At 41.6% G+C, this 21,337-nt stretch overlaps 1 protein-coding gene across 5 annotated transcripts in view; it reads right to left on the bottom strand.

Moving 5' to 3' along the window:
* ZNF608 (zinc finger protein 608) overlaps window positions 1-21,337 on the bottom strand; it is a 101,771-nt gene that overhangs the window by 11,007 nt on the left and 69,427 nt on the right. The gene's annotated exons all lie outside the window — the stretch shown is intronic.

A 21,337-nucleotide genomic window follows, 5' to 3' on the forward strand; every position in this document is an offset into this window, starting at 1 on the left:
TTTGGACTCTTCCTCTTTCTGGTTTCAGTGACCTCAAGTGAAAACCCACAGGAAATTGTGTGTTTGTGCGTGTACGCATGCGCGTGTGGTACAAAAGGGTAAGGCTTGTGTGAGAGTGTAATCAAGACACTGCTGACAGAAGGAAATGGTTTTTGCCATGTCCTGCTGTAAAACAGCAACACTCACCTCTTAATTTTTCTATTATTACACATAATTGCTTTCGCTTGGCAAGCAGCCAACAAAAACTAAGCCACAGTTACCAGTGCTTAAACCAGACGGTGACTGAAAGGAATCAGTTTTGTTTCCAATTCAACAAAGTAAATTAACGGCGATTTTTATTTAGAAAAAACTTACGCCGGTGCACAAAAAATAGGTATAGAGAGGGAAAGCAGGGGCTTGGATTCCAGATAGCAGACAATCAGCTATGATTTCTCTTTCCAACTCCTCCCCTCTCTGGCTTTGTGAGACAAGAATCAGCCTTGCTATGGTATCTGTTTTACTGCTTGGTCTTGTTTCATATTAAGGACTCCTAAAATAGCCCTCTTAAAAAAATAAATGTGCACAATAGGTTTGCTCTTGGGGTTATCTTTAGAATCAACTTTAGTAAGCATTTGCCACAGAGGATTAGAAAAAAAATCTCAAAACCAACACACTTGTTTCCTGCAAGCCATTCTGCTTTTCCCAACTGCTTTGCAGACAATTTAATTTAGCACTGCATCTGTGAATTACCAAACTTAAGTGCACTTAGTATACCAAATGTCACAGGGAAACAAAATATAACATCCTCTTTCTTTCTTTAGGGGCCAAGTGCCATATTTGTTTTTTAAATCACTCCTTTAAAGCATATATTAAAAGCACCTAGATTTTGAGACATACATAAAATATTAGGGTAAAGAAATGAAATATTTAAGTGAGCCTTTGTTTTCTTTGCTGTACCTAACCCCTATTCTTTCTTGGAAACACCAAGGGACATTACTCAGTCTATTTCTAGCTGGTTTGCTCACTTGCTCACTGCCATTTTGAATTTTACAGAAAACCTGTATTGAACTCCTTCATGGTAAGGGACACCTCACAAGGTAAGGCTCATTTCCTTGGGAACGTTTTAACAGCAGGTAAAATATTTGAATGGTTGGGACTCAAGCAGCGGGGGAGGAAGGATTTCTTTCAAAAAGTCTTAAAAAGAGATTTAAAAATTGTTCCCATATGGTCTATATTGCTATTACTTAGGTGACAGCTGAATTTACTCACTGTAGCAATGGGGGAGGGGGGAGCTAGCATGAAGCAAAGCAAGCATTTCCTCAAATCACTGTTGATTCCGTTTTAATTCCCTCAGGAAATTTTTTTTAAACTATTGAGTATAAAAATTCCTATTGAGATGAGAATCAATGGTAATTAGGCATTTGGTCAAAATTTGCACAAGACAGAACAATTGGAGGAAAGGATTCTTTATGAGCACATCCCTTCAGGAAAAGGGAGGGGGTGGGAAAGGAGGCGAAGGGGAAGACGGAGCTGGTTTTCTCATCATCTGCTCTCTGGGGCACTGTGTGTGGTGTCAAAGACCTTTGCAGCTGCTTAAAATTCTTTAGCATGTCAGCTATATTTACAGTGCTGGAATATATGTGTATTGCCAGAAGGTTACTGCATTTTAGCTTTAGACGCAATAGGCTGAATCACTGCGTTCCAGGGTCCCTGATGTAGCACAAATGTATAATTAAAATTGCTTGAAAGGAAACATGAAAGAAACAACAAACCCTCCATTCTTCCAGCAATAAAATTAAAAACAGGAAAAGTCTGCACAGACACTTAACATTTGTCTGCAGTGAAAGGCTTTTGTTATTGCTTTTCCCCTAAGGGTTTCGCGTTTCCAGCAAATGTTGGCCACGGATTGGCCCGCGCCTGCTGGGAACGTTCGCGTCTGATTGGCTGGGCCGAGCGCGGCCGCCCGGGATAAAGGAGCTTCGCCGAGGGACGAGGCTGCGGCCCGGGGGGCGGCCGGCCGGGGAGGGGGGACGTGCGCGCCAGGCCGGGGTTCTGGCGGCGAGAGGGCTGCCTGCGCTGCCCGGCTCCGTAAAGCAACGCGCAGGTCCCTCTGATGAAAGGCTTCTGTCTGCGTGACCTGCTGGGTTTACCACCACGACCCACGCTGCGCAGCCCGACGTGGCACACCAGCCTGCTCAGAATGCTCCGAGCCGAATTCGTGGTCTCAAAACAGGACAAAGGGAAACCTGGGGCTGGCGACAAGGAAGGGACCCCAAACAAGCAATTAACCCTTGGTTGTGTGGGCTTACCATTTGAAGCTGTCACAAAGGCTAAACTCAAGTTGCAACTTGCACACTATAAAACTATTCACATCGCCTGATACTATTCCTAGAAACCACACAAGCAGACCTCTTATCTAAGTGATATCATTATTATTAGCACTCGGTGGGAATAATATCCTGTAAAGAAAAGTCCATCTTCAACTTCAAAGGGCCTCAATAAGTCAGCCCTATTTTTCTAGAAGCCCTCGGTATTTAAAAATGTTCAAAATAAATGCTCTACTCCCCGCGAGGTTTTAAACAGTCTCCATCAAGCAGTGCTAATTAAATACGTGTGCTTGTGTCTATTTTTCTTTATATGTACAAGCCGCTTCACAATGCCACAGAGTATTTATATCTGCCTAGAACTCACGTGCGAATATACACATGCACATGTTTACAGGGCCCAATCTGCTGCTTTATATTGGAATGAAGGCTTAAGGAATGCTTCTCATATAAACTACAAAGTGTATTGTTTCTTTGTAAGGAAGTCTGTGTTTAGACAACATCCTGTTGTGAGGGGCCAAGTATAAAGGTGGTGTTTTAGCTCTAAAAGATGCAAATGGGTCATCCTTTTGCTGAAGTCTCAACATCATGAACACTTTGTAACCCATGGGTCATATAAAGCAGACTATACTTTTTAAAGGCATAAATGACCAAAATGAAAATTAGTCCTTTAAAAGTATAAATTTGAATTTTATACATCTAGGCATAGTTATGTTTCTCGCTTATATCAATTGGACATAAACATGCATTTATTCTGAAAAGATTTAATATTTATTTTAATGCACATTTATTCTTTCAAATGTCTAGCCTATGAGCTAGGTGCTGGTGACACTCTACAAGTCCCTTTCATCTTTGTATTCTCAAGTATCCCATCAGGTTTATTATCCTCCTTTTCCACGCATGGACTGGGCATGGTCTTTCTGAAAATGCTATAATGCCTGCTCTGTAACATTTTATATTTGAAAAATATCTGAAGATTATTACCAATAAAGTAAGAATACAGCTGAAGAGAGCAATGGATGGTTTGAATGTGCTCCCCACACAGAGTTTTCTTCTTTGTATTAATAAGGCTTTGTCTTAGATACTGATACAGAATCTAAGCTGCCACCTCCATAAAGCATGTTACCTACAGAACACTTAAGAACATGTTCTGTATTCTATAACCCAAGCCCCTTACCTCTATGAGCTCAAAGAGCCCTGAGATCTCATAAGGATTCCACAGTCTCAGTGTTCTAACTACTATTTCCTCTTGTCAATACTTAGCAGTTAAGTGTTCCCAGAGAGATGGTCAGGCCCATTAAACATTTATTAAGCATCTTTAGGGTAATACACTAGGTACCTATTTGGTGCTATTGAATCACCCATCTTCTGGCTGGAACTCCACCCAAACTCTATATGTTAAGAGTCTGCAAACTTGTAACAGAACCAACACAGGTATACCCTATAATCCAGAAGGGGAACTCCAGTTTGCATATTACCCATACTTAGAGAGTGGGCTCCTTAATCCATCACATTAAACTAGATAGACCCTGGATGTAATTTTTATAGTGCTTGTCCTGCCCACAGTCCCTGCTCAGAGGTCTTAGGTGACTAGGCTCCTAGGCCAGTAATCCTAACCCTGGCCTCATCTGACTGATCCAGTGACCGGCACCTGAAACAGAGGCAACCAAACAGGGACTCACTTTGGGAATCTGAATTAGTAATATGGAAGAGAAAGTTGATAACAAGAGCGGAAACCTAAAGGTCACAAGGTACTAAGGGCTGAGAGGACTATGCTGGACCAAAGCCCTCAATACTTGTGTGTGTGTCTCTTTTTCCTCCTGCGTCATCACTGATAGGGGGTCTTACCAGCATCCATGATTGCCCCATTATTTTCCAGCCATCTTGTTAAAAAGTTGCTCCTGGTTCTGAACTAAAATCTGTCTTTGAATACTTTGGTCCTGGCTGTGCCTTCCAATACCCTACAGAGACAGTCCACTTGACAGCCTTTCACCCAGGCAAGGACAATGACCCTGTCAACATTTTCTTCACCTGCAGTTCACACAGTTTTCTTCCCTCCAGCCTAAACAAGTTTCTCCAACCATGCTTCATGTCACACTTTTAATTCCCCTGGAAAAAACTTTAACGGTGTCCAAGTCCAAATCCCCAAGGAGAGCTGGGGTTCCTAATGAATTAGGACCAAACAGAGACAAAGTCAAATGTTATCTCTTCTATGAAGCCTCTCCAGTCACACACAGACCGTGCATACCACCAAAGAACGGCCACTCCCTCCTGGGTGCCCACCGTACTCCATACACAGTCCTCTCACCAATGGATGCTCACCAGAATCCATGTTTTCCCTCAGAGTCCACAGCCAGACACTGTCTCAGCCTCCCTTATCAGTTAGATGTGGCCCTGTGTCTCAGTTCTATGAAAGACAAGTGAGTGAACTGGTGCATCCCACTTCCAGGCCTGGCCAATGACAATCTCCTGTGCACATTCTTCTAATTTCTTCTCCTTTCTGGCTGGCTAGAATGGAGACTACAGCAACCTTGAAAGCCACAGGAAGATGGCAGAATTCCTTCACCTGGGACTCTGGCTGACAGAGAACCCCCACCCTATAGGAATACCCAACTCTGTCTATTAGGTGAGCAGCAAATAAACTCTTACTGTGTTTGAACACTGTTGAGACTGTTTGTATTCCTCTAACATTTTTCTACATTCATGTATACAGTATGCCTATCTCTTCCAACTAGACTACACACCCTGAAAACGGGAGCACTCTCTGCACTTCCTGCAGCTGTGAGCGCAGTGCCCAAGGTACAGAGAGACTGTCCGTTCAACACTTAGGAACTACTAGATGGTGACTGAAGAGAATCTAGATGTAAATCCTACTCAGTGACTTTTCACTATTACCATACTTTTTCAGTAAGTATAGCCTCCCTCTTGCTTATAAATGACAGAAATTCTCTGCAGAGAGATTTTGCTCTGAAGATGTTATAAATATGGTTTATGAATTACTGTTTCTGGTATTTGTGAAGATGTTTCCTCAAGAACTGGGCAAATGCCTGATTTCCCAGTGGATCAGCATAACTCTGTTTGTATTACATTTAAAGACTGTTTCAGAGTCTTTAAAGTGCCTCATCCCTGGGATAGAAGTCTTTGCCAAGCATTGCAAATGCCAAATTTGGAATCAGACATAGTTTTTTTGAACTCTTATTCAGATTACCACATCTGGATGGATTTGGTGTGCGCTCATGCAGAAAACAGAAACCTCACTCTAATAACACCGAAATGTAAGCCATTTATGCCACAATCCTGGGTTTTTTTCAAGTTTACACATTTCTTTCCTATATATTTTTTCTAGTAGAAACATTAGTGACAATAAAAATGCCACAATATGCTGGTTTCATGAATACAGGATAAAGTTCATATATTTTAGATATCATATTACCCTATATTTTTATACAATGTGACTATTGTACAAGGTATGATTTATCACCATTCCTTTGTACGGAACTCCCTCCCTCTAATATCTTGTTGTGGTGGTTTTGTTGTACCCAATACTAGTGCTTTTTAAAAAGCTGAGTCCTGCATAGTACACTTGTTCATTTTTCTGGCTTCAGAGCTTCTAACCTTCTGATAAGTCTTTCTTCAAAGGACAAAGCTGAGTTTATAATTATTTGGGTAAATTTTAAATTTACAACTAAGTGTGCCAATGTAATACCTAACACCAAAAAGCAGAGGGACTTTCCTATTACCTATGCCAAGTATACACGGAGCGCCAGGACAAGGAAAGTGTTGTCACGTGACCAGAAAATGCAGTATTTTTTTAAAGAGCCCTACTGCTGGGCTGAATGTTTGAAGAGTCACTTTAACCACATCCTGTAATCAAACCATCTGGAACATGGTGCCTCGATCAGTCACCCTCAACATCAGGCTTTATCTGAACAAATAGTGTATGGCAATGGAGCTTGGGAGATAGGGCAGTACTAACAAAGGAAGTGTAATGAAACACTTTATGCCCTAGTGTGCCGCCACCCCAGTCATAAACCCCAGAGACACACTGCTCTGGTGTTAATGTACCACTTTATAAAAGCAGAGTGAGCTTCAAGATTAGACTGAAGGGCTAAAAATTGCTGGTTTGGATAGATGTTCTCTGTCAGCGGCTGGAATACATTGGCACCATTCTATCTACGTTAATTATAACCTCTCCAATGACAGTTCAGCATTCCTATTAGGGTTTGTGTTATTTTCAGGACATTAGGAACAAGGTTCGTTTATGGGAAGATAGTTATGATTCTTTATTTGCCAGAGGTTAATCTGAACACCAGACATTTCTTTTGGTTCATCTAAACCCTATCTATAAATAACAACAAGAAAAAATACATATATACATAAGATCTTAATCCAAATAAATATGCTAAATCAATACCAAAAAGCAAAAAGCAATGGCAAAATGATGTTCTAAGCTACATTTTAGAAGATGATATTCTTTCTTACTAAACTGCTCTTATCTCTTTCAACAAAGTATATTTGATCATCGGGACACAATCTACGGAAATCTTTAAAAAAAAAAATCTGAAAAGATTTCCCCCCCTAAATACACTGAATAAGCCCTACAAGAAAAACAAAACAAAAAAAACCATGGCTAAAGAAACCTTGTTTCCCCATGGGCCTTATGGTTTAATACACAAAAGAACACAGAGCCACTTCCATCACTGTCACCTCCCCCGCAGCCTTTGTTCTGAGGCCTGATGAGTTGTATTGATTTGGGAAAATCATTGAGCTTCTTGGAAAACTAGACTCTCGCTTATTCACTGCCATCTATTTCTTTCCCATGAAGACAGGTGGTCAATATCCAGTTGACTGGTCAGCTAAAAGAAGCTCTTGCTGCTTTTCTTTTCTTGCCTCCCTAGTAACATTATCCTTTCCCACTTCTAGAAAATACAATGGCCTGTTAAGAAGTCTTGTGGGTAAGAAGAAGAAGCAGAAATAAGGCTTTTGTAAGGCACCTCTGGGAACACTGAAACGCTGTCCCATACATTTGCATGGGAGCCTGCACCGTGTATGTGGATGGGGACAATATTTTCACTGACCAAGTATTATACAAGTTTAAGCATTAATGAAAACTTTGATAGCCCAAGATATGTTTCAAAAAAAAACCAAATCAAAACAGATCAACTAATGTTTACTGCAGAAAGAGATGCTTTACTTCTTTTAAATAATCAGTACATATGTTTCAGCTAGTTTCAGTTATAAGATGTCATGGGTGTCATTATAGACATCTTGGGGAACAAAGAGCACAATGAAAAAAAAATCATATGGAGATCTTTAGAAAGTAATTTTAAACATGATCAGTAACAAAAAACATTTGCTTTTGGGGCCGGCCCGGTGGCGCAAGCGGTTGGGTGCGCGTGCTCTGCTGCGGCGGCCCGGGGGTCGCTGGTTTGGATCCCGGGCGCGCACCGACGCACTGCTTGGCAGGCCATGCTGTGGCGGCGTCCCATATGGAGTGGAGGAAGATGGGCACAGGGCTGTCTTCCTCAGCAAAAAAAGAGGAGGATTGGCGGATGTTGGCACAGGGCTGATCTCCTCACAAAAAAAAAAAAAAAAAAAACACATTTGCTTTTAAGTTAGGCAGACATACACATCCTAAAGCAACATTGTCCTTGATGGCTTGAGGCCAGTTTTTATACATATATAGTGCAACCATTCACACCACAATATGCAGCCCTCATTGCTTAGGCAGTTCCTCTAACAGCTTCTGCTAAGGTGCCCAGAGTTCCCACTTGGGGAGAGGCAGGAGGACATTTAAGGTGACAGTGTTGGGAGGCTGGCGGAAGAGGACAAGCCCCCTGAGCTTGCTTCAACAAGGGCAGCAAGTCATAGACACTTAGCCAGGCTGCATCAAAAGCCATCCCCTGCACCCCTGAGGGGATGCTTTTCAGACTGTGGTCCCTCAAGGCTCAGCCAACACACAGCAGGATGATACACTCAAGTAAAAGATAAAAGATGAAGGCAGGGGGAAGAGGCAGATGGGAGAGAGAGAGACAGGGGAGACAGAACAGAAAAAAATACAAAGTCTTCTGAGATAGACATTTGGAGCAATTTAAATGCATCAACTGAATACGTACATGTATGGAGTATATGTATATACATATACATTTGTATAAAGAGGTTTCATTTCTTGTCCTTGATTAAACTTTCCAGTAAGTAATGCCTTGAGGCTTGGTGTCAGGGAGATAAGCAATACCACCACTCTGATCTCTGGTGCAAAGTTCTAAACTTGAATTTTCTCCTGCTCATTTGCAGGCACGCATTAGTTTACCTGAAATCTGGTGAGTTTAGATGAATGATTTCTAGTGCCAGCAGGTTCCTCAAGCCCTCTCCTTTTTTAAGGCACAATCTCCTCATGAGAGTAGCAGAATGATTTTCCATTTCCTTCCTCCCTTTCTTCATGGGAAGAGGAGCGTTCAATGCCAACTGTAACAGAATCAACTTGCCTCCCCCAACCCAAGTCAGTCTCACAAGCGTTAATTATTAGCTCGTTAAGAGATAATTTTTTCTTCTTTTAAATAAAAGCATTCAAAAATTTGGGAAAGGTATTTGATAAATATTTACCGAACTAGGCCTACTACGAGCCATCTTAACAATATGGTTCTTATTGTATTACATCCTAACACGTAGTTCCTCTAAGAGTGTTATTTTAGGAGACAGCTACATACACGGGGCCCTGGGGACACGGCACACGGCCAGGCTCCCCCAGAACAAGAGGGGAAACAGCTTCTACACACTCCCACTTTCAGACTCGCATGCCAGTGAAGATAAGCAACTGAAAGAATGCAGGCCTCTCAAATCATGGGCCCAGTCGTTTCCTGCACTTAATATTAATTACAGGATCTTTTCAGTTAACAACTTCTAGAGCCAGGATCTCCACACTGCCATTACTTCAACTTGAAAAACAGGTAAAGAGAACAAGCAAAACCAGACAAAAAATAAACTTTCCTTAAAGCAAAAGCTCCCCTTCTCTGCCACTGTCCCTAAAAGAGAGTACTCCAGGGCTAAACGGGGGGAAAGGGTGTAAGACGCTATAAATTTGAAGTCATTTAACAGATATCTGCCACTTCCCTACTTCCTGGTGCAGGCAGAGTCTGTTTCCTGCCCAATGCTCCCCCTGTGGCAGGAGCAGGGGAGCGAAGAGCAGGCAGGAGACAAAGTAATTACTAAGATGAATCAAACTGAAAGATGCAAAGGAAATAAAATGTAAGAATGAAAAACCTCATATACTTTGGGGAAGGGAGGTAGGCTCGGAGAAGGGAATATATCAGTCTCCCAAACCTCGAATCACCTAGTCTTCCTCACAAACCTCTTGTAGATCAATCTAGGTGGGTGATTAGAAGAGTTTCAAGTTTAAATGCTAGTGAGTTGCTTGTCAAAATAGGTGTAATACAACTATGGATTATAGAACTGTGTTTTAAAGTAATTTCTTACCATCCCCAGTCCTTGAGATACAAGGAGACAGTGGGAACGAATTGACAATTATGCTCACATCAAAAAGCTGCTACTGATGCATGTATCTCCCCGGGACCAAAGAGCCAGGCTTCATATAAATTATGATGCTTTATTTAAAGTCAGAGCGCTTATTTGCTTTTGTGCCAGCTCTGGGCCCTTTTCATCTTTAGCTCGACTAGGCTCAGGAGAGCACACATTCCTACGGCTCTGCTGGCCACCAGCTGTGTCCCCCGTAAATCATAAAACCTCTGAACAAGCCATTCTTTACAAAGGCCAACAGCATTTACTGGAGACGATCACTCTGCTATTATTCCACTTGCTGAAATTTAAAATAGCAATTTACAACAGCAGCTGAAAAACAGGGAACTGCTTCTCTCAACTCTGTGTCTCTGTGTGTGTGTGTGTGTGTGTGTGTGTGTGCGCCCGTGCGCATAAGTGCACATAAACGAGAAGCCTCTGCATGTATACGGCACACAAAGGGGTATATTTTGTGTGTCACCAAGAAGTCACTATCTTTGCAAATCTAAAAAGGAAACAAAGAATGTGGATGTCACAGAAACCAGAGTCAGTTCCCTCACAATGAAAGGCAATGGGGTGAGTGAGGTGTCTTGCTGGTAAACCTCCCTGCTCTCACGTGAAGGCGGCCAGGCCCTGCAGGCAGTGTGGGAGGTGGTTCACACACTCGGGTAGTGAAGCCACATAATTATAGCTCAGGTTCAGGATGTAATAAGGAAAGCTGAAGGAATTAACTCTAATCAAGCTCAGTCTGCAGTCAACTTTACTTTGAGGACCAGGGAAGAAGGAAGAATAAAAGAGTGACTGGTGAGCACATGGAGCACCCGGAGTGCCTGAAAAGATGGCTCTGGAAACAGACTCTCCTGGCTTAAAGCCCACTTTGTAGCTGCTTCACCTTGAACTAAACCTCTCTGAGCCCCAGTTTCCTCATCTGTAAAACATGGGTAATATGAATATCAAATAAGGTATAATTCATGTAAAGCATTAAACATAGACACTGGCACAGAACAGTCACTCAGCAAATGGACTCTGGCCTCTTCATGTTTTAAACACCCCTGGAACCAGGTTACAAGCTGAAGAATGGAGGGAGATGCCCAAACACTAGGAATTCCCCAGTCAGAAATACAGCCGGCAGCAAGCGCTCCTGCGTCTCCCAGGTAAGGCCCCTCAGAGACGGGCATCTGCACTACTCACCCAGGACTCCTGGTGACCGGGCTCACCGCACACGTGGCAGATCTATCTTTTAGAATCCTAAGGGCTGCAAATTCCAACATTAAGGACTTTTATTATTTCTACACCCACCACCAATTTCAACCAACATAAAGTTATCCTTCTTAACGTATCCATTGTTTAAAGCAAACATTTCCTTATCTCGCCACCCAACAGTAAAGCCAAGTGACAAACGCAGCTAGAAACCACAGAAGTCTCCTCTCTGGACTTGAGGTAAGGAAACCTCACGTCAAGTGTTCAGGAACAGCAAACTGAATTGAACGCCTGACTTCTGTCGAAATTCCAAAATGCAAAATTAAAGGTCTCTAGTACCTTGACCACAGAAATGAGACCCAGAATGCAGCAAGGCTCTGCAGATGGAGATGGAGGTTAAATGCAAACCCATCTTTCCAATTCGCATCTCAACAGGCCAGTTTTCTTGACTATGGTCAGAGGCTGCCTTCCCAACCTCCCCCATCCCACATTCCGAAGTTCTTATCTTTCAGGGAAGAAAAAAGCCCAACAGTTACAAGTATTTCAATAACGTGCTTAGAGACCAGCTCTTTTCTGTAAACAAGCCTAATGAAGCGTGACTAATAGTGCTCTCCCAGAGCAGAGCACAGGGAAAAGGGCCTTTGTTAGCACTTACTGGAGCAAGGCGGCGTTTTGCTGGAACAGAACAAAACTTAGCTGGTTATTGATTGACCAGCCTCTTCGGTGTCACTGCTTTGCTGTCTATTTCTATATACTGTGTGTATAAATATATGTGTTTATGTATACACAGAGATGGTCTATACACACACACTCCCACATATGCAGTCACTCAGAGCGATCTCAGCTAACTTCTGGTAAGGTTTCTCTGCAAACCCCATGAAGAATTCAAGGCATCTAACTGAAAACTAACTCCTCTGTGATACCCGTCTCTCTTGCAGTCCTTGATATTACCTAACAGTTCCCTCTGTGTCGTCAGTACCATGAACCTCAATTTCAGAGCCTGTAAACCAACACTCCCCACGGACACTTAATAGTTTCCAAAGTCACTATGCTTTAACCTGACCTGGTTATTACATTCTAGAGGCGATTTACTTTTGTTTTCTAATAAATTCACAATTGCTGATGCTTCCTTTCCCCATGTCACCTATCAATTCTGAAACTCCTAAAACTTGGCTCCACATGATAACTGCTAAATATTCCATGACGACTTTCATTTTCTTCTTCAATTGAAGCTTGTCTTAAGTGTTATTAACACACACAATGATGATGTTAGCAGGAAGATCTGAAATCAATGTCGACTTCTTTTTGGATGGAGAGGAATTGGAGTCAAAATTTGCTTTCCTTGTGACTCTAAGCACAAATTTCCGTATAAATTATTGACTGCACTTTGGCCTCATCTGAAACATTAGCCCCGCAGGCTGATAAGTTCTGACCCCAGGTGGCACATCAACCCTCTCAGAAGAGGCTGGAACATTAGTGCTTTGCACTGGGGACTGAGGCGTGAGAGCCAATCAATCAATCTCCCCCGACAGCTTTTACGGCCTCCAAGCATTACGCCCAAGTCAACCTCCAAGACTCCTATTGTTCGCATTCTTCTCTTCTTCTCTGGTCTGATGAAGTGAGGGTTAAGTCCAAGGCTTCAGTGGGAGAGAAAGGCTATTGTTAGTAACTCAGTCTTTATTGACTCTGACCTGCAGGGCAGCCAGCTTGAAGTCTTTTCCAGAAAGTAATGCACTGTTAATTGCTGCTCATCATCAGGGTGTGTTTTATACACCTCTTTTCACTGAAAGAAGACCTGACTAAACATTTTAACATCTTTCCAGTTTGCCTTCTAATTCTTTCAAGAGTGAAAATACACACACACACACACACACACACACACACACACCTATTCTGGACAAAAATCTGATTTGTACCCACCACAGTCTCTGAATCGCTAAATCTAATACCAATGCAAACACAGAGCGTTTGGCTGGACAATGCTAACACTTGGAAGTTGGCCTATGGAGGATTAAATAAATATTTTTTTGATAGCAAATATCTGTAGGGCTTAGTATATGGGGCAGGAAAATTCTTGATGGAGAAATGAGGTACAAACCTATTATTTCCTTCTGATGTCCTTTGCTTAAAATAACAAAGATCTTGTTCAGCTGAAACTGGTAGCTCTATTTGTGAGCAGCCAGCAGCAGACTGGATGGCCTCAGGGTGACGAGTATAAAATTCCACCCAGGCTTCGTTTGAAGACTTCAGAACTCTAAAGGGTTGCAGAATTACTGGTCCAAAGGCTTTCCGGTTTTCTTTGAAAGAAAAACCAGGCAAACCATTATCTCTTCTTACACAAACAGGCCTCTCAGGAGAGAAGAGGGGAGAGGAGGTGGCCTGGTAGAAGGTAAGCAGCACAGCCCCCAGGTCTGTTTCTCACTGCAGTGGGTGCCCAGACCAGGCCGACCACACTGCAAGGTCCCCCCAAAACTTACTGAAAGTGTTGAACAACAGGCTAGAATCTGAATGCTTCAAAGGACGAAACACATGTTGACATTTTGGAAATCAAATTTCTTGGATACAGAAAAAAAGTACAAAACCCAAATGGCTTGGATTTTTACTTAGCTTTTGATTTAGAAATTTTCAGCCACAAAATCCTATAACACTTAGCCAAGAGACTGATTATGCTATTTTATTTAGTACATCCCAGTATACGGATTAATATATATGAATTAGAGCATACTTTTCCAAACGAGTGAATAGAAAGCCATTTTTCAATTAAATTCTGATCCATTTGTGTGCTTGATAGTGTACCGCCTCCGTGATACGTGAATGTAATACTAGATTTGATAAGCTTTCCCAAAAGGTGGTAGTTAGAACAAACCGTGCTTTCAGTCCTGATAAAGTTTCTTGGTGCTGCGGATTACATTTTCTGGTGTCTTTCAGTTCAACTCAACTTCAACATTAAAGAAAATTAGAGTTTTCTAATTCACCCAAGAATGCACAAAGCACATCCATGGGGCCAAAAATTTTTTTGTAAAGTATTCAAAACACAACTGAATATGCAGCCTGTTGTTATATAAAAGGACTTCCCTGGGTAGTCCTACTTCTTATAGCCCAGAACTAGGAAAAGATTCAGAGAAAAAACAACTAAAATACTCAGGTAGCTGCTGTATACAAAAACCAACTACAAATTATAAGTCGTGGGTCAATGAAAATGGAAGCCACAGGGGAACAAAATAGATGTCACCAAAATGTTTAAGCCTATGGACAAACTGAAATCAAGATTTGCTCACCAAACCTTGATATAGTTGAATTTGGGGTCTCCTTGGAAGCTTCAAAGAAGGCAATTCAAAACTAATAAAATAAGCATTACTTTACAGAACAGGTAGTTAACATTTGTGTTACTGTCTCCAGGGAGTAAAGAAGGAAAATAAATATAAGGAACATTGATTGAGTGCTTTACTATGTGCAGGTCACAAGAATAAGTGTTTTTACACAGATTATCTCATTTACTTCTCAGCGCCTACATGCCAAGTTCTTGAATCGTTACTATTTTACTGATGAGCAAATTAACTGTAAAAATAGGTTAACTGACTGACTTGCCCCAGGTTTGAAAGTCAGAGATTTGAACGTAGTCTGACTTCTGATACCATGCTCCTAAACGCATTATGTAAGTTTACATAACTATGTTTATAAACGTGAAGGATTCATGAAGAAACTACATATCTGTGGATGGGGACCCAGAAGGGTAAGTAAGGCCATCTAAGTGGTGACCAGTGATGTGCGTAGAGGCATGTGCTGTAGATGGCTCTCATCTCTTCCCAACTCCACATTCAGTGACATCACACTGGAAGCTAGAAATTGACCATGGTGAGAACATATACACTACAGAAAATGGCAAACACTACAACTCAGGGTACCTCTCCTCCCACCCCCACAACTCCCACCTCAGAGCCAGGTGTTACCTATTTACCAGCAATGGTTATAAACCTTAATTGGCTGAACTGCTATCTTGCCTCCCATAATGTGCCTTGTCAGAGAAAACAGTGGTCTGGGAAAAGCACGGAAACTGAAAACCCTTTTATATTTAAGTTATGTTTAACTGCTTAGAAGGTATCTATAGTATAAAACTGAGGGATAATTCTAGAACTCACTATAGACAACAGTTCTAACTTCTTATGATTTTAGTTGTTTCAAACGAGTCACAATTCACAATCTCAGACTTCTCCTGTTTAAGCACTCACATCTAACGGTCAGCAAGTCATGCCTATTTTGACTCCTACTAATTCCTGATTCCATCCTCTGCTCTTCACCCAGACCACTGTCCCAAGTGAGGCCTTGGTTACCTTTCCACTGTTATCACCTACCTCTCCCCTGCCACACACTTCAAAGTGCCTTCAAATGTCCCTGGCACACAAGAGGTTACTTCATACTTTGCTCCTACCTTTTCCTGGAGAACCCTGGCCTGCCTTAATGGTTTGAGCATGAGTTCAGGTGCGCTGGACTCCAACAAGCTCCGAGACTGCCTGACTGCCCCATCGATACTTCAACCACAGGATTTACATGATATTTAGGATGCCTGACTTTTACCTGCCAACCTCTGTAGCAGACTAAGTACCACATCTTTCAAAGTGCCTGGCAAAGAGCAGGTGCTCAATAAATGGGGTTTTTTTAAAGACAAATAAAATATTAAAATGAAAGTATAAAAGAGCCCCTGTATTATAACTATGCACACAAATCAAAATATAAAAGTGAAAACTGCAAAGCTGACAATTATTAGTCACCTGATTCTGATACCTCCTAAGTGAAGGAACCCATCTCAGTTGATTCTTTCCATTTTTTAAATAATTTGATAATAATACAGATGTAAACAATTTGGTCTTCCTTTTTTACTGGAAACTTTTGTGAAATAAGTACTTTTACAAGTTAAAGAAACCAGGAATCCTCCTCTGGGATTCCAAAAGCCATCCACTTTTACTGAACTATTACAAAAGCAATTGATGAGGTACATTTGTCGCTCACCTGATGGAGAAGCTCTAAACACAGACCATAACCCGCCCAGCCCTGGCCGATCCAGACTGTTGGCCTCTCTCACTACTTGTTGCAATTTAATGAACAGTCACATCCAACAAATCTCCTCCCAACAGCCCGCCAGTGGTTATTCTCCCACACTCTGGGCCCCAAAGAGAGATTTGTCATTGCTTAAATAAATTTTACAGATGTAATAGATAAAAGCAATAAAGAAAACAGAGCTTTTATAAAACAAAGTTGACAGAGCAGAAAGCTATCTCTCCATAATGAGCACATACATCTGTGCGTTCTAGGCTGCTTGTGTGTACCAAAGGGAAACAGACAATGAAGGTTAGGAAGCATGAAATGACAGCCTTCTTTGCCTTTCAGGGATCGTAAATTTTATTTGCTGAACGTAAATCTGAAAGCTATGGTTTTCAATCTGCATGTGTGATCACCAGAAACTGATTTCAAGGAGATATAAAATTATTTAACTTATTGCTCAGCAACGCAAATCCCAGGTTATACACTCACGACTATTAACAGTGGAAACTCAGGTGATGTTTTCCTGTTGTGATCCTTGTTGGTACAGATCATTTCACCTGCCTTTTGGTCCATGTGCTACTGGCAGTGGTGCTGGAACTGGTACTGGTTAGTGACACGCTAACTGGAAGTTAGCGTTACTGGAAGTGGGTACACGCATCACTTGTCCTCAACAAGTGGCCCGTGACTTCTAGTAGGGACTTTCTCGGTGCCAACTGAAATGCAGAAAGGTAATTTTCTTTCCCAGTGTGCTTATCGATATCTCATGCTCTCCCAATAATACAAACAGATTATTTTAAAATGTCAGGTCTTGAGGCTATTAGGAATCATGTACCTGGCTCCTAATACAACAGAAGGACACGTAAAGGATACCACTTCAGCATTCTTGCCTTCAAAATATATATGGTTAAGCCACTTTTGTCCCAGAAGATTGGCAACTCATTTTGACTAGTCTCTTCACAACTCAAATGATCAAAATATAAATTGAGTTGGCTGTGCATATGAATTTTAATCTGTTCAACAAATTGTGGCATTTAATATTTAATTCTAGTTAAATTAGCCTAATTTTATGTTAAGGCATATTTTAAAATAGAAACTTGGTAAATACGTGTAAATCACAGTGTGCAGGCAAATATTCTACAAAGTAGAACAAAAATTTTTTTATAAAAATTGCCATTCTGAAAAAACATGAGGATAATAGCAACAATGTAAATGCCAGTAATCAACACGAGTAAATATGGTCAATAAAGATGCAGAGGGTGTCCTCTGGAGCAGGAGATTATAGAGATGTAAATTTTCATTTACTTAATATAAATTAGCAATTCAATTGAAAGTAAAAATGAATTGCCTGATCCCTGAGTGCATGAGGTATTTAGGATCAACCTCTCAAGATAACTTCTACTGAGGATGCATTCACAACCCCAGTCATTACATAAAAGAAATGAAAGAAATTTAGAGGTATGAGTTCAGGGCTGGGGAGGGGGCAATAAATATTTCTTACAAAGCATTTACACATGAAGCACTGTTCCCAGCCACACCTCCTCCTGTCCTTTACAGTCCCTGTGACCCCAGAGGAAAGCAGCTTCTGATAAGCAGTGCAACTGGCCTCCTGGGAATGGCGTGTTCCTTCACTGCAGATCCTGAGATGCGATCATTCCCTGACCATGGCTTCCCCCTCCCCTCATGGTCACCTTTGTTGGAAGGCCCTGCAATCAAGACACTCGCCGATGCGGCTGTCAGAAAAGACACACGGCAAAATTAACACCACTGTTAATAACTGTAAGAGTATCTACAAGTTTGAGGGTCTTCTTATCTTCTAGGCTGGAATCCCAAATTATAGAGAACATGCTGGGAAGCTAACGAAAGGCTCTCCTGTCTTCCTCTAGAACAATTACAACACTCGGAATTGTACTTCTGTTTATTAATTTAATAAGTGCATCTAGTGCTGACAATGTGTCAGGCACTATTTGAAATGTCTTACAAATATTAACTCATTTTAATCCTCCTAACAACCCAATGGCAGGGTGGGGGGGGGTTACTATATCATCTCCATTTTACAAAGGACAGACTGAGGCATAAAGCAGGCAGTAAGTTATTGCCCAGGGTCACATAAGCAGTAAGCTGTGGACCTGGGAATTGGAACTTAGGGGGTCTGGCCCTTTTTGTGACAATTAACCAGTATCCCCATGTATACTCGGGCAAAGAGGGTGAATGTACATGCCTGGCCCTCAATTCAAGAGGTTTACCCTTTGCCCTAATTTGCTAGGGACCTAAATCTATATGACAAGGTATACGATTTGCACAATAAGCTTCATTGTGTCATGTCCAGAATTTCCATAAAATAATACAACAAAAAAATCAGGTCGTTTTCAAGCACAAAAGAATCTTGAAGATCACTTATCCAAACTTGCTTTCTTTATTGAGAAAGAAACTGAGGCTCAGAGAGGTTAAATGGCTTGTCCGAGGACTAAGGAAAACAGAGCAACACCACAACTGGGTGTCTCACTTTCTTCTCTTTCAGTGATCCTTTGTATCCACACAGCAGCATCCTGGGTGCCTGGTGACCAGGACACCAGTGGACGAGCTCTCAGTGCTTCTGCAATAAGCAAGAGGTTCCTTTAAAGCCCATCACACAACCAGGAGGCCTGAACAACAGCCAGGAGCCATTGAAGAGTTTTGCCCCAGTGAGCCTAAAACACATCCAAATGATTAGATGTTGCTTTGGAGAACAGCGAGATCAAGAAAAAGCTTCTTCGAGGTCTGGGTAAAGCAGGAGCCAGAGTTCTGAGCAACAAACAAAGTACTGTGGTAGATGTCACGGGAACCAGGGACTTTCGTTTTCATTTAATCAATCCTAAATTTCTTGGCCCAATTAGCAAGGCAGCTGAAATGAATGTCTCAAATTTACAGCACGTAAAGTGATTGAAAAGAATGAACCAGAAGACTACCTGTTGCAAAAGGCATACTGCTAAAATACAACTCATTTAGTGCACTGAGAAGAAAAACAACAACAAAAATACCTTGGATGAAGCATTACCCTGATTGCCTTCAGTGACTATGACCACAGCCTTCCTGGGACAGCATGGTGAGGAGAAGAGAGGTGCAAGTGGTAGAGAACAAACGTGGTGAGCCCCCACCTCCTGACACCCCCCCCCCCACTGCCTGCCGATGGAATGATGTGCATCTCCGTGCTGTTAGAAATCACAGCACAAAACAGTTTATCTAAACTTGCACCGAAAGCCTCTTGGTCTGCTTGCTTCATTTCATCACAAGGCTCAACGAGTAGCCACTGACGGCTGAAAAGGCAAGGAAGGGTGGCATCCCTAGGCATTCGCTGTCTTTGCTCTGGAAGAGGAGGTGATCTTAGGATGGCAGTCAGTCATCACACCCTCCTGGCCTAATGCAGATGGTACACGGCCGAGGGACCTGGCAGGAACCGGTGAGCAATGCACAGCACACAAACCAAATGGAGCATTACTGAAAGCCAAGTCCGTAGGCTTTGAGGCTCTGGATTTTTCTAAATGTTAATAATCAGGGTTCCATCACTGAAGGAAATATAGGGTAGGTTTCCAAACCTGGGTCCTGGATGGTCTACAGAGAAATCTGTGAGTCACTTCTCTCAAACACACAAACATACACCCCTAGAAGATGGTATATATGGGTTTCAAACTCAGGCCTATCAGTCTGTTTTCCCAAACTCGCTGGATAATACAAATCCCCTTGAGTGCTTATTAAAAACACTGATTCTTAGCTCTACTCCAAGCATCTAAGGTGATTCTTTTCAGGGCAACTAGGCTAACAGACTTTAAAGAAAAATGTACACCATACAAAATAAGATATACATAAACCATGTTGAGTTTTTCCAGGAAAGAAATGGGGAGTAATGATTTTGATTAATTACTTTCCAACATTCTAGGGGATGAGATTGCAGGTAGGGGTAGGAGGTATTATGCAATTCCTTTGGGAAGAGTCACTAAGGAGCCTGGAATGAGGCTGAGAACTTTTTATTTGCCTGAGCCCTTTGACGGGAGTATTAATACAACAGCTTAACTTGGTTTAAAGAAAGAATTATTTCACCATCCGCACTAATCTCTTCTGGCAAGAGGCAGAATTCTGCAATGGCTACTCACAAAAGATGATGGGGCCCCGCAATCCTTTCTTCACAGAGGGGAATTTGGGGCTTTTCAAAATATTAATATAATCTCACTTATTAAGATAAAACGATGTGCTAAAGCACTGGAAATTCACACACTGGAGCAGCTATCTATTTTCTTTTACCTTTTTTTTTTTTTTAACAGAAAGGATCTATAAATAAGAGTGTCCGTTTTCATGTCATAATCTAAAGTATTAACATCTTGATATGCTATGTAACTGTATGCTCTTTTACCAGAAGTCAAATACCTGGATAGGTCACTGTGCAAAATAAAATAAATTGTAGCTTAGAGACAAGACAAACAGCCAAGCGAACATCGACATTGTCACAGGCAGGATTGCTCAGCCCAGGACACATGGGAAGGACACATGGGAATGTCTGAGGGTGGTTGTGCCCGAGGGTAACTTCTCACTCCACCTAATCACCACACTGCAGAATTAGAGTTAACCAGCACCCTTTTCATTAAGTTTATCAAAGGCCTTTTCTTTTCTTTTAAGAGGATAAGAAAGAAAAAGAGAGAAAGAGAGAAAGAAAGAAGCAAACGAGCTTGCCTTTTCCGCACTACTCCACCATAAAAAACCTCTTGTGAGGTCTTCAAAACTAACAATTCAGCAAAAAGTGACAGCTGAGCAACCACTGAGTCAGCCCTTATAAGTCCTTTTCAAAAAGCTGCTTTCAGTGAACCAATTTTCAATGTTGTTTCAGTTATTCTTAGATAGGAAACTTTCTCCCCCTACCTCCCCTTCTCCTTTGGAAATTTGGTAACCATAGTTTCTGTATCCTGCTGAGACTTGATATGTAGAGCTGTATTCTACCTGCTATTAAGCTGCTGATAGCAGTGTTTCTGTTGCAATTTATGAGCAATGTCAGTTGAAGGCAGAAAGTATTGTACACACTATATTTTCCCAGCTGGAGGTCTCCGTGAATGGAAAGCAAAAACATGAATACACATGCAACTGTGGGCTGGAGGGAATAAAAAGACAGGAAAAAAAATTAGCAGCCTAAAATCAGGTGGGTGGTCTTCACTGTAAAGCAAGCAGATAATAAAATATTCAAAGGAAGCTCTAACTAAATGTTCAGGAAATTGAGATACACAATGTAAAGAGAAGCCCAGAAAAATCTTTCTCTGCCT

Source organism: Diceros bicornis, chromosome 1 (genome assembly GCF_020826845.1).
Source record: "Diceros bicornis minor isolate mBicDic1 chromosome 1, mDicBic1.mat.cur, whole genome shotgun sequence".
Taxonomy (NCBI): Eukaryota; Metazoa; Chordata; class Mammalia; order Perissodactyla; family Rhinocerotidae; genus Diceros; species Diceros bicornis.